We start from the raw sequence: 15,455 nt of genomic DNA, 5'->3' as shown, positions 1-15,455 counted from the left end.
AGCAAGTTTCTTCCCAAGAGACCATTGTTAACGTTCAGGCGGGCTAGGAACCTAAGGGACCATTTGGTTAAAAGTCATTATGTGGGTCAGGGATCTAAAACCTTCCTTGACGACATTGCATCTAGAGGTGGCTGTGCCCCCTGCGGCCGTTGTGTCGCGTGCCCAAATATGGATAGGTGTAAAGTATTTACAAATTCAAATGGGAATAGGAGTTACACCATTCGTAAATGGATCACATGTACCACTAGATACACTATCTATCATGCAACTTGCCCCTGCGGATTAATTTATATCGGGATGACAACGAGACAACTGAAAGTGAGAATCAGGGAGCACGTGCTGGGAATTGAAGCCGCTGCTACCCAACAAGATCCATCTATGTTAAAAACCATCCCGAGGCACTTCAAGGCCCTACACAACTGTGATAGTACCCTCTTTAGAGTACGGGGCATTGATGTACTTAATGTTAATATCCGTGGGGGCAATTTGTTTAAACGCTTGGGTCAGTTGGAGACACGTTGGATTTGGGCTTTGGATACAGTTGCCCCTATGGGATTGAACGAAAACATTAGTTATGCGCCGTTTCTCTAGTCACCTCATTGCTGTGTCGGGGTATACGCCCGCATCGTGTTTGTTTTTATTGTGGTTTTAACTGTTCTTTTTTCTTTCTATCTTTCTTTTTGGATTTTAGGGTTTCCTTTAAAGGGATAGGAAAGTAGGCAACTTTCGGGAACCTGCTAGAGGCCTGGAAGAGAGGAAGACTTCCATCTGGCATATTTCGGTCCTTTGTTGCACATTGGGGGCATACTTTTCCAATTTTGCAAACGTGTATATTTATGGCGGTGATTGATCATTATTGTGAAACAATGTACCCCCTCCACAATGTTTCCTATTTGTACGTGTATTAATTGTATTTAGAGCTATTATATTGTTATGTATTACTTGTATATACATTGGTATACTGTGGATACTGTGGGAGGTGATGGGGTTTCTGGCGATGTATACACACCTATAATACATACTATGGACTGTACTGTTTGTCCTCTCGAATTAGCCCTGCATGTATCTATATTTGTTTGTATAGTTATATTTACCATTAGAATGGCAGGGTAGTATCCGCCTAGTACTGTGTACCGTATGCCGGCGCCTGTTATATTTTCATTCACTCTTACTACTGCGGCGTCTTGTCCCTCTGCCCGTATGTTGCCCTCCTTCAATATGGTGGCGCCGGCTGTATACTGTTGTACGCTTGCACACTCTTTACCGCCGGCTCTCTGCTGACCGTGCGCGGACTTCCTGGTCACGTGGGGCCCCACGTACTTCCGGTCGTCTCGCGCCCGGCTCACTGAGGCTGCGCGGAAGTGCTATTGCACACAGCTGCACCACCCGATCATCGGAACCCTTTATATACGGACTAGCCCCCTGTCTGGTTATGCGCCCCCTGAGGAAGGTAACACACCGAAACGCGCGTCGGGGTGGTCGGGTGTCCCTACAGTATTGACCATCTGCATCAGGTAAACGTACATGGCTCATTTGAGCTTGGGGAAGTTTTGTTACTATACAGCGTATATGGATTATGGCCAAAACTATTTTCTTTTATGTGGCCACACTAATATATTAAGCGCTATACCCTGTTTGCTACCATTGTTTCTGTGATAGGTTGACACCCTACCTTGGGCTTTTCATGTTGTGGGTGACCCTCTTGAGTCATCTTTTTAGCCCCATTATGTATCTTTTGTCTATTTTTAGTATGTTGTGATATAATAAAATTATTGTTATTTGGACTTTTTGACTGCTGGGTGCTCCTTGTTGTCGTATTTGTTATACATTGCAGTTGTCCAGGTGTCCAGGCATAGGTGGTGGTATACTGGATAGATATACATCAGTGTGTGGTTTTCTATATACACACACATTCAGTTCTGATAGAATTGGTCTCCACCACCGATAATGCTCTTTGGGATTTTCTTATAGGTGGATTAAGAGTATAATAAAATATTAAAACACCCTGTGTCTTTATTTCATTAAAAGACTTTGTAATAATGTGTGTGTTTTATTAACCATTTTGTACTATTGGATTAATAATGGATAGGTGTCATAATTGACGCCTCTCCATTATTAACCTGGCCTTACAATAGCAAGGTGACATTAACCCTTCATTACCCCATATCCCACCTCTACACGGGAATGGGAAGAGAGTGGCCAAGTGCCAGAATAGGCGCATCTTCCAGATTTGCCTTTTCTGGGGTGGCTGGGGGCAGATGTTTTTAGCCAGGGGGGGCAATAACCATGGACCCTCTCCAGGCTATTAATATCTGCCCTCAGTCACTGGCTTTACTACTCTGGCGGAGAAAATTGCGCGGGAGCCCACACCAATTTTTTCTGTGATTTAACCCGTTAATTTAATAGCTAGAGGCCCCAAATTTGACACAAAGACACTTCTTACAGTAGTAAAGAGGAATATGTAATAAAAGAAGGGATATGAGATGGTTTACTGTATGTAAACCATGTCTCATATCCTGTCGGGTTTGGGAAGGAGATAGGAAAAGCCGGCAATTGAATTACCGGATTTTCTGCTATCTAGCACTGAATTAAATATAAATATATATATATATATATATATATATATATATATATATATATATATATATGTGTCTCACTGACATATATATATATATACCTATTCTATGTGTAGACATTTATTCTACCTATTCTATTCTAACCTCTCAGTGTGATTTTACTGTACACCGCACTGAATTACCGGCTTTTCTATAGAACACCGCTGCGTATTTCTCACAATTCACACTGCTGGTCCATGTGTAATCCGTATTTTTCTCGCTCCCATAGACTTTCATTGGCGTATTTTTTGCGCAATACGCTGACAAACGCAGCATGCTGCGATTTTCTACGCCCGTAACATACCGTATATTACGGATGCGTAATATACGGCAGATAGGAGCTGCCTCATAGAAAATCATTGGGCCGTGTGCAATGCGTATTTTGTGGACGTATTTTCTGCGCTCATACATCTGTAAAACTCGGTAGTGTGACGCCGGCCAAATAGTTGCATGTGCAATTAGTTTATTAAAGATCCCAATATCTTGTGACATTTGGCTCTTTCACATAGACCTTCATCAGACTGGGATGAAAACAAAACAGGTAAACAAAATGAATTATAAAACCCAATTAGTCAAGGAGTTTAACAAAAAATGCTGAAGCAGCAGCAATGTCAATTGAAGAAACAATATGAATAAACAAACAATCAGGGGATGTGATTACTGTACATGGAGGGACTCAGGGAACATTATAACTGGATGATGGGGAAATCAGGACAATATTACGGTATGTGAGTAGACTCAGGGAACATTTTTACTGTATATGGGGAACTCAAGGGACAAATGTTAAGTGGGCACTTTAGAAAAATTATTGTTATAGGAACACTCGGTATTGTGACCATTGGTTATTATTATTATTATTTATTATTATAGCGCCATTTATTCCATGGTGCTTTACATGTGAGAAGGGGTATACATAATAAAAACAAGTACAATAATCTTACACAATACAAGTCACAACTGGTACAGGAGGAGAGAGGACTCTGCCCGCGAAGGTTCACAATCTACAAGGGATGGGTGAGAATACAGTAGGCGAGGATAGAGCTGGTCGTGCAGCGGTTTGGTCGATCGGTGGTAACTGCAGGTTGTAGGCTTGTCGGAAGAGGTGGGTCTTCAGGTTCTTTTTGAAGGTTTCGATGGTAGGCGAGAGTCTGATGTGTCGTGGTAGAGAGTTCCAGAGTAGGGGTGATACGCGAGAGAAATCTTGTATATGATTGTGGGAAGAGGAGATAAGAGGGGAGTAGAGAAGGAGATCTTGTGAGGATCAAAGGTTGTGTGTAGGTAAGTACCGGGAGACGAGGTCATAGATGTATGGAGGAGACAGGTGTCTCTCATACAGAGACCATCAATGTAGTTCACATAGGGCATTAGTTCTGGGGGTAAAATGTGGACACTGTTTTCAGTCACAGCGCGGTCATCTGCCAAGGTTCCGCTAAACCCATGATTAGGGTCCACTACTGTAGTTGTAAACATGGTTGCCAGGTTTAGGGCCCACTCAGATGTTTCGCTCCCCTGAGCTAAACTCTTAGCTACACCTCTGGGTGGATAATATACACACTGTTACGATTCAGTTTTTCTGGCCAGGTTCAAGAAGTCATCATGTGCCTACAAGTATGTCACCTGGAGCCCCATAGTGTCTGTCTGGTTGGCCTCTATGGTGTGGTACATGCACTCTCGCATGCAGCCACTGACTTGACAGGAGCAATGGCGATCAGATTGAATTCTTTTCTATCCTGTGTTTATGTCATTATTATTGTGTACTATTAGGGATAGTGAAACTATTAATAACGGTTATCATAAGTGACTCATTGGGCAGTTTCCAAGCTGATTACGTTTATATCTAATCTGTGACCTAGAAGGTTTGTCCAGTCAAACAATGGCTGCCTACGTAGACACTTATCGCAACCTGCCAGTCATTTATATCCATTAGATTGAGCACCTCACAGGTTAATTCATCGACTCATTCCTGGCAAGATTACGAGATTACCAGATGCACCATCACTGATTTTCTACACGTATGTCCACAAAGCAATTTATTGCTAGATATCTTGTTAAGAAAAGTTATACTGAAGAAAGAAGGCTGAAGCAAAATTAATTAATTTTTATAATTTAACAAAATTAAAAAAGTTATACCTTTATTCTGGTCCACCATTAAAACTGTACACCCCCCAACATCACAAGTTCATATACCGAGCCCCTGCCAAAGTGACCTACAGCAACCAAGCAGCAGTGCCACCAAATGCCTAAATCACTATGCTATGTAGTAGTAAGAATCCAATGTGGTCTACAGGTTTATAATATTCCTAGTGGTTTCTACAATTTAGGGTTTAGTATTCCTGGTTGTCCTGGAATTCTACCACTAAAAACCTTTATTGTCTGCAATTTACCGTAATATGTATTTTTGGCTCAGATTTTTTTTTTTTCATGAAGTTTCAAGGAAGGTTATCTGGTGGTCAAGAAAAATTATCTGGTGGACTTGTCTTCCTGGTGGTATAGGGTTGTGAAGAAAGGATTTTTCATGGCGGTTTAGCTGGATAAAAGGCTGAAAAATCAAATAAGTCAAATTCTGCTTCTTCTTATAGGGCTGTGCTTGCTTACAATATGGTGTTCTTCTTTGGGTAATCTCCTACCTTCTTTGGGTCATCTCCTAATTAGGCAACCTCTTTCTGAACGTGTCACTGACCGTTGGTTAACACACGACATTGGACTCCCACACTAGTCAATGCCCAGTCACTGCAAGCTTTTTTAAGGCCTTTTTGCCAATTGTCTGGACTTAAGAAATAGAGTCATTTAGGTACCTGTTAGCCAGAAGGTGTGCATCTGCTAATTGTATACATCACCAGATTACAGTGTCTTACCTGGAAAAACAATAGGCAAAAGCCTCACTTGAAATATTGACTGAAGTTGTCCACTACTCCACCATTTTATGATCCTGCAGGTTGAGACTCTTCATCAGGAACACATCTCCATGGACTTTAGAACCAATTTTCCAAATTCTTCGGATTGCAGTTATCTGGGTAGTGTAGACTGTTTCTCCAAAATGGTATACTGTAGTCCACTTTCCAGCCTTCTTATTTGTAAACTCATTTGTCCACCTTATTCATCAAGCACATATTTGACCCATTTAGACTACCTCAGCTTATGGTTATTGGAAATGAAAGACAAACTATCACCTCTTTGGAAACCGCTTATAGTAAAATAAAACCAATTAAAAGCCTTTCTCAAATATACAGAATTTAAAAAAAACATATCCTCACTAATATAGTGATAAAAGCTTTGACCTTTTAAGCGAAGGAGTCTAAAGTCGGGAGTCTCACTATTTGACAGATTCCTGTTTCTAAGCTTGGATATATCCTGTAAACACAGGAGAGTTTCTGCAAACCGAATGTAGCTATATACAGTATGTGACAATATAAGATTGTCTGCAGTACAGGTAAATCCTACAGCCGTCTCTGTGCAGTATGTAGTTAGAAACTCAGATTAACCCTTTACAAGCAGCTGTGTCCTCCTATTAGCAGATGAATCTTGTGTAACAGCTATGTCCTCTTTAGCTGCTCTGAAGAATACTGAGGACATCTTGTTATATGTATAATAAATATCAACAGTTAGTAACAAGTAAATTTCAGACTTTTGGTTGAAGTAGGAAAGTTTTCACCTGATTTTCTTCTCACGAAGGGCCCCAATTGCAAAACATGTAATTAGATGTTTCTCTTTTGGTCCTCCATATTTGATATGGCTTATTGAAGATAAATAAACATCATTGATGTCATTTCATTTTGGACGCTGACATCGTTACTCTTCTTGTTTGTGAATCTGTTTTAGGAGAATTTCTGAGATAAATGGATTGTTCGATTCACCAATTTTATTCAAAATAAAAAAGTAGGCTAAATGCAGTTCAAAATTGGTAACAGGAGTACACAGGCGGCATTGCTTTGTTCAGTGGAGGAGGACAACTGTAATGAGTGGCGCAGAGAGACTTAGTAGGCCCAAAATAAAAAAGTAGGCTAAATGCAGTTCAAAATTGGTAACAGGAGTACACAGACGGCATTGCTTTGTTCAGTGGAGGAGGACATCTGTAATGAGTGGCGCAGAGAGACTTAGTAGGCCCAAAATAAAAAAGTAGGCTAAATGCAGTTCAAAATTGGTAACAGGAGTACACAGGCGGCATTGCTTTGTTCAGTGGAGGAGGACAACTGTAATGAGTGGTGCAGAGAGACTTAGTAGGCCCAAAATAAAAAAGTAGGCTAAATGCAGTTCAAAATTGGTAACAGGAGTACACAGACGGCATTGCTTTGTTCAGTGGAGGAGGACAACAGTAATGAGTGGCGCTGAGAGACTTAGTAGGCCCAAATAGACAAGCGACTTGACAGTATGACGACAAAACAAGCAAATATTTCCAGTAATTATTTTGAGATTACTGCCAGGGAGGAGAAAGAAAGGACTGTATGGCTGCAATTTCAAAGCTGTACAGTCAAATTAAGGATTGGGAAGAGCGCTGATCCTATCCAATCTATAAATAGGGAACTAAGTCTGTGGGTGCATCGTGAGCCAAGCCATTGATGATGCCTCCTTCAGGAGTGGTTAAAGATAAAATTACTGAGAACTTCTGGCATTCTGCCGGGCCAACCTGATCCTGGAAAATGTGGAATTTTCACACATATCCAAATTCAAAATAATTATCAGGACCTACTTGTTTATGACATAAGAGGAGTTCCCAGATCCAATCCAGTGACTCCCTGACGCATCAGAAAATTCTCTTTTTCGAATTCATGGATCACTGTAGTGTGCAGTACTAAATATCTCATTTTAAGAACTTATAAATGCACTATTTTGGTCCCACGTCACATAATAAACACCAGAAAATTCAGATATTTCCTTTCCAGGACTTTCTTTAGGATGTTGATCATAATTATGAATGGTCTATGACTGCAGCCAAAGCAAAGTTTATACTTCAGCTTATCAAGCCTTGTAGCTGGACGTAAAGTGCTTTACATAAATGGAGCAAGATATGGAATGACCTGAAAGTCTACAATTCCATGGAATATAAATATTCTTTGACAGATAAAGACACAAGAGTAAATATATATTCTGTAAGTATTCATCAGTGTTATGGAAAACTTCCTGTCTGGTGCCGGTACCCAAGACTTCTTCTCCTGCAACCCTAAATGACTATCGTCCTGTAGCCTTAACATCTCACGCTATGAAGGCCTTGGAAAGAATAGTGCTTGCTCACTTAAGACCAAGGGTCAATGCTTTTATCGATCCCCTTCAGTTTGCTTACCGACATAGATTGGGGGTGGATGATGCTATCCTTTCTCTGTTACATAGGGTACATTCATTTCTGGAGACTGACGGAACCACGGTGCGAGCGATGTTCTTCGATTTCTCGAGTGCATTTAACTACCTGCAGCCACTTTTACTACACAAAAAGATGACTGATATGAAGGTTGAGGAGGGGATGAGAAATTGGATAACTGACTACCTATCAGATCGGCCACAGTTTGTACAGATGGGAGCAGTGGTGTCAAGCAGATTATTGAGCAGTGTAGGTGCCCCCCAGGGAACGGTGCTTGCGCCCTTTCTATTCACTCTGTATACTTCAGACTTTCGGTATAAATCTGAACTTTGCCACCTTCAAAAATTTTCGGATGACTCCATGGTTGTGGGATGCATTAGGGGAGATCAGGGGGATGAGGAATACAGAAGGGTGGTGTCGAATTTCGTGGATTGGTGCAATGGTAACTATCTACAACTAAATGTTAAGAAAACTAAGGAGTTGGTGGCCAACTATAGCAGGATAAAGATGGAATGCTTACCGATCACTATTGCTGGTCAGGAGGTAGAGCAGGTGGAGAGTTACAAATATTTGGGGGTCCATTTGGATAGCAAACTGGACTGGAGATGCCACTCAGAGTTTGTCTACAAGAAGGGGATGAACAGATTGTATTTCCTAAGGAAACTGAGGTCTTTTAATGTGTGCAGCAAAATGTTAGAAATGTTCTACCAATCTGTAGTGGCAAGTGCCATATGTTAGGGGTCGAGTTCCCGCTTCTGCACAGGGGGAATCTCGAGCCACTTCCGCTGCGGTCTCCCATTCTTGTCCAGCCGCAGTGGAGTCTGCTCAGCAGGGACGTCGGTCCCAGTGTCTTGCTCATTCTCACTCTGTTCTGAGAGTTACTGCTGCTTCTCCAGTCTCTGCCATTAAAGTCAGTGCTGGTCAGCAGCGAGCGGACTTCTCTGGGACTAAGTCCTTGTCTGCACGTACTGAGCATGCCCAGCGTAAGGTCTCCCGTTGGAGATCGAGGGTCATGTGCTCAGGCTTTGCAGCACATTCCATTGGTCCTCTTGGCAGGTCCTAGAAGGGCAAAAGTGCTGTGGCCACTTCCTGTGCTGCTGCTATATAAACTGCGTTAACAATGGCTGACATGCTGGATATACATAGAATATATATGGTCCCAAAATGCTAGACCATAAAATGAGAGCGCAGCTGCGACTCCACCAAATATATACAACCTACAAAAGAACAGGAGTATGCCCTCATTCGATAGAAAAACATAATAATAGAGCCTAAGTCTAGAAGTGGTGATTTTCCAAAGTGGATATTTTATTAGACAATTAGCTCATAAATTAATACAAAAACGGCTAAAAAGCTCAGATGTGTAAATGCATGACAAAAAAGACAAGGGGGAAAAAACACATAAAAAACAAAATCAGTCTGCCGAGGGGTCCATCCCCATATGCGAATGCTCAGAGTGGATTATAATCAGACATCCCCCAGTCAAGAAGACAAAACGGTTACATAGGGAGCCCATATATATGTATACCCCAGCAGGTAACACTGGAGTTACTATACTCATCGAGCGTAACATGCACGGTGCTTACCCATGTGGGAGAAAAATATGGAGAGACCACGGCAGATTGAAAGGTAGGGCCCCAACGCGCGTTTCGCGAAGATGGCTTCCTCAGGGGAAGCCATCTTCGTGAAACGCTCGTTGGGGCCCTACCTTTCAGTCTGCCGTGGTCTCTCCATATTTTTCTCCCACATGGGTAAGCACCGTGCATGTTACGCTCGATGAGTATAGTAACTCCAGTGTTACCTGCTGGGGTATACATATATATGGGCTCCCTATGTAACCGTTTTGTCTTCTTGACTGGGGGATGTCTGATTATAATCCACTCTGAGCATTCGCATATGGGGATGGACCCCTCGGCAGACTGATTTTGTTTTTTATGTGTTTTTTCCCCCTTGTCTTTTTTGTCATGCATTTACACATCTGAGCTTTTTAGCCGTTTTTGTATTAATTTATGAGCTAATTGTCTAATAAAATATCCACTTTGGAAAATCACCACTTCTAGACTTAGGCTCTATTATTATGTTTTTCTATCGAATGAGGGCATACTCCTGTTCTTTTGTAGGTTGGCTATATAAACTGCGCATGACCGCACGGCCATGCGCTAGTATTGTCAAACAATTGCTAATGTGTGTATGTTGTGAGTGCAAGTCGTCCTTGGATACCCCTACCCTATAGTATGACTGTTCGTGGAAGGTGTATGGCTGCTACCTAGCGCCCGACTTATCCTACAGCACTAGTCACACATTATAGCGTCCAGTTGCTGTGACCGCCAGTACGGCGCCGTGCACTTCCTCTGTGCTTTCCTTACCCAAGCCTGGGTGGTTAGTGGCGTTCGTCAGTGCGGCACTGCATGCTCTTCTGTTTCATTTCACACCCAGTTGCGGTGTTGCGCCAGCAAGGGTCTAATCGGACTTCAATCCCAGTTGGGGTTGAGTTCGCTGACTACTTGCTCGCGCTTTAGGTGCGGTACCGCGGTCCTGTGCCTTAACAGGATTGCTTCTTTCACGCTGGGTGAGGTTAACCCACGCGTGTATACTCTAGTGTACCGCCATATAGTCTGCTAATTGCTAGCAGCAGGTTTTCACCTGCACGGTGGACCCCGGACTGCGAACGCATCTATACCATCTGTTTTGGTGCGTTCCGCCAGTCCTAACACCATATTTTTTGCAATCACGTGCTGGGGTAATGCTCCAGGTACAGCTTGCATTTAATGTGGTCTTGCTTTTAGTTCATTTAGGAGGCCTTTATGGCACAGCGAATATAAAAAACGTAGTGTAGGACTGCCCCAATATGAGATTGCCGTGAAGAGGCGGGGTGGCTCAAAGAATTGATCAATTGTTTGCTAAATGTCTCATTTTGAAAATACAGTTAGAAATTAATACTGTATGTGCATTTGCACTTTATGTATTGCGTCATAGCCTTAGGCTGCGCTGGCTTCTCCCCTCTTTTGCTTTGATATTGGTAAGTGGCTGACCACCACTGTTGCCGTGCGCCTCGCCGGATTATGTGCGCCATTCTTTCTGTGTTTCCTGTGATTGATAGGCTGCTGTACACACACACAGCAGCCCTGCACTGCCTTAGGCTTTGTTTAATTATGCACCTGTGCCTCAGCCTGTCTCACTCTTCATCTGTGGTACTGGATGGGCAGTGTGGAGGTTGGATCTGAAATGTCTGTCTGGACCTGGCCAACCTTTATCCTCGCTTGCCTTCTCTGGCGCCATGGGGGTGACTCAGTAATGCTCCAGGTACAGCTTGCATTTAATGTGGTCTTGCTTTTAGTTCATTTAGGAGGCCTTTATGGCACAGCGAATATAAAAAACGTACTGTAGGACTACCCCAATATGAGAATGCCGTGAAGAGGCGGGGTGGCTCAAAGAATTGATCAATTGTTTGCTAAATGTCTCATTTTGAAAATACAGTTAGAAATTAATATGTGCATTTACACTTTATGTATTGCGTCTTAACCTTAGGCTGCGCTGGCTTCTCCCCTCTTTTGCTCTGTTATGGAAAACTTCCTGTCTGGTGCTGGTACCCAAGACTTCTTCTCCTGCAACCCTAAATGACTATCGTCCTGTAGCCTTAACATCTCACGCTATGAAGGCCTTGGAAAGATTATTGCTTGCTCACTTAAGACCGAGGGTCAATGCTTTTATCGATCCCCTTCAGTTTGCTTACCGACATAGATTGGGGGTGGATGATGCTATCCTTTCTCTGTTACATAGGGTACATTCATTTCTGGAGACTGACGGAACCACGGTGCGAGTGATGTTCTTCGATTTCTCGAGTGCATTTAACTCCCTGCAGCCACTTTTACTACACAAAAAGATGACTGATATGAAGGTTGAGGAGGGGATGAGAAATTGGATAACTGACTACCTATCAGATCGGCCACAGTTTGTACAGATGGGAGCAGTGGTGTCAAGCAGATTATTGAGCAGTGTAGGTGCCCCCCAGGGAACGGTGCTTGCGCCCTTTCTTTTCACTCTGTATACTTCAGACTTTCAGTATAAATCTGAACTTTTCCACCTTCAAAAATTTTCGGATGACTCCATGGTTGTGGTATGCATTAGGGGAGATCAGGGGGATGAGGAATACAGAAGGGTGGTGTCGAATTTCGTGGATTGGTGCAATGGTAACTATCTGCAACTAAATGTTAAGAAAACCAAGGAGTTGGTGGCCAACTATAGCAGGATAAAGATGGAATGCTTACCGATCACTATTGCTGGTCAGGAGGTAGAGCAGGTGGAGAGTTACAAATATTTGGGGGTCCATTTGGATAGCAAACTGGACTGGAGATGCCACTCAGAGTTTGTCTACAAGAAGGGGATGAGCAGATTGTATTTCCTAAGGAAACTGAGGTCTTTTAATGTTTGTAGCAAAATGTTAGAAATGTTCTACCAGTCTGTGGTGGCAACTGCCATCTTTTTTGCAATCACGTGCTGGGGTAGTAGTGTGCGGGCCTCTGATGCTAATAAGCTGAATAAGATTATTAAGAAGGCAAGTTCTGCTGTGGGCTGCAAGCTGGACTCTTTTGGGGAGGTAGTGGAGAGAAGAACTCTGAGAAAGTGTATGGCGATTATGAACAATAATGCACATCCATTATATCTGCTATTCATGAGACAGAAGAGCACCTTCAGTAACCGGCTAATACTTCTGAGGTGTAAGAAGGAAAAATATAGGAAATCGTTTGTCCCACGGGATCAATAAAGTGTATCGTATCGTATCGTATTACTGAGGTAAGGGTTAATATTCATTATATGATCCTAAATGTGAATGGGCACTTTTTAACTCCATGTTGTTGTTAAAACTGAATCAGTGCTAATTCATTCCTTCATATTTCTTTATAATCGGTCAGATCTCCAAATATTGAATTTTGTTGACACCTCTGGATCCAGGGATGATTACCTTTGGTCATCTCTCTTGACTGACAGTAGGTTGTAATGATTTTGAGAGTCCCTCTTGATAGTGATATTCTACTCAGATCTCACCTGTAGATGGATGTTTTGTTGACCTCATTAATCTTCTATGGTTTTTTAGCCTTTTTGACCAATTTTGACCTAAGTTATGGTGTTCATGTTGGCTTCTTTTGGCTGAGGTTTACCCTGTTGAACTCTTCCTGTTGAGGTATTTTTGACCATGTTGAATTATTTGGCTAGAATATTTCCAGACCTTATGGCAATCAGCTCTAATTGGCCTGGGAAGACTCATCTAGGTATACATAGGTACTCAAATAAATATGTAGCATTACATGGTAGTTATTCATGTTATGTTTGAGCTCTCCATTCTAGCATATAGAGAGGGGTCCTTACCAGGGAATGCTCATATACAAAGATCATATGTCCTTGTAGGTAATTTGGACATGGCTTTATATCGACGTATGTACCGTTGTCTTTCTTGACTTTGTGTCTTGAATACTTCATGTAAGGGTTCACCTGCACTGCCATCGATAGATAAGGCAGGAATCCAGAGATCTATTGCTGCGGTTTGTTGGGAATGCATTTCGAAGTTTCAAACTTCTTCATCAAGACAAAACCACAGTAATGATTGCCGTAGTTTTGTCCTGATGAAGAAGTTTCGAACCTCGAAACGCGTTGACCAATAAACCGCAGCAATTGATCTTTGGATTCCTGTCTTCTTATCATTTATTGATGGTGGCACAGGAGAACCCATACCATTCCAACACCTTCTGACCACAATGCAGTGCACACAGAGAGAGGGTGAGACACAGAGCTAAGGACTTATTCACACAAAAAAGATGGAAAAACAGAAAGGAACCCAAAAAGACAGTCATATGTGTACAGGAAAGATAAATATCTTGGTACCGTGTTAGCCAGTAGATAGAAAAATATTTGGAATTGAGAGTCCTCAGTGGTTGATACCTTTTAATGGCTAACTGACTAACAGTTAGCCATTAAAAGGTATCAACCACTGAGGACTCTCAATTCCAAATATTTTTCCATCATATGTGTAGAAACCCTCAGATCCTAAATGTAAGAAAGTGGGAAGAGTGCTGGGAAAAGGAACACGCAAACAAACCACAGGAGAGCAACAGCGAAAACACCGGCAAGATAATCCTTTACTGGGGAGCTGGGACCCAAACATCCATCTAACTTGGAATATAGCCAGCAAAGACTACATGTGCCCAGAGAGTATAAATAGCCCTTCCCAAGATGTGTTAGAACAAATCAGAACGAGGAAGTGAAAACACCTGCATAGAAGCAGCACAGCGAAGAAAAGCAGAGACAAGAACATTATCAGGAGTTAGACAGAGACAACGAATGCTGTGGTCCAAAAGAGAGGGAAACGGAACACACAGCCTGAGGTCGCCGGAACAACCCTGGAGTCGAGCTGTGACACAGCATTATTTGTTGATTTCTAACAGCTGAGCTATTTTTTAAGCAACTAACCATCCTTAATAGCAGCATATACCTTTTAGGAGAAAAGGATAGCTCATCTGTTATGAAAGGTAATTCAGTACCACAATGGACATAGAGGTCAGTGCACATACAGTGACCTGGCAATAACCCAAAAAACAAGAACGAGCTCTGAGAGGTGGGAACTCTGTTGACCGCAATCCCTAATCCTAACCAACCACACTAGAGGCAGCCGTGGATTGCGCCTAACGCTGCCTATGCAACTCGGCACGGCCTGAGAAACTGGCTAGCCTGAAGATAGAAAATAAGCCTACCTTGCCTCAGAGAAATACCCCAAAGGAAAAGGCAGCCCCCACATATAATGACTGTGAGTTAAGATGAAAAGACAAACGTAGAGATGAAATAGACTTAGCAAAGTGAGGCCCAACTTTCTGAACAGAGCGAGGATAGGAAAGGTAACTTTGCTGTCAACACAAAACCCTACAAAAACCACGCAAAGGGGGCAAAAAGACCCTCCGTACCGAACTAACGGCACGGAGGTACACCCTCTGCGTCCCAGAGCTTCCAGCAAGCAGAAAAAACAAAAAGACAAGCTGGACAGAAAAAAAACAGCAAACAAATAGCAAAGAGGAACTTAGCTATGCAAAGCAGCAGGCCACAGGAACGATCCAGGAGGAAACAGGTCCAATACTAGAACATTGACTGGAAGCCAGGATCAAAGCACTAGGTGGAGTTAAATAGGGTAGCACCTAACGACTTCACCATATCACCTGAGGAAGGAAACTCAGAAGCCGCAGTACCACTTTCCTCCACCAACGGAAGCTCACAGAGAGAATCAGCCGAAGTACCACTTGTGACCACAAGAGGGAGCTCTGCCACAGAATTCACAACACTCATCTAGCCTATTTATTATAGTACTGTTGTCTATGGTGACCTATCTTGACCAAGGTGAATTGTCAATGTTGACTAGTTGTGACCAAGATACTGAAACACCTCCACTGATATATACAATGCTATAGTTTTTGATATACAGTTGATAATATACTACATACAAAATTAAAAACCCAGTGTTATTCAAGTGGCATCAAAATTAGTCTATTGGTTCATCCAATAGA

Source organism: Ranitomeya imitator, chromosome 3 (genome assembly GCF_032444005.1).
Source record: "Ranitomeya imitator isolate aRanImi1 chromosome 3, aRanImi1.pri, whole genome shotgun sequence".
Taxonomy (NCBI): domain Eukaryota; kingdom Metazoa; phylum Chordata; class Amphibia; order Anura; family Dendrobatidae; genus Ranitomeya; species Ranitomeya imitator.
Note: the sequence above shows the minus strand (reverse complement) of the source record.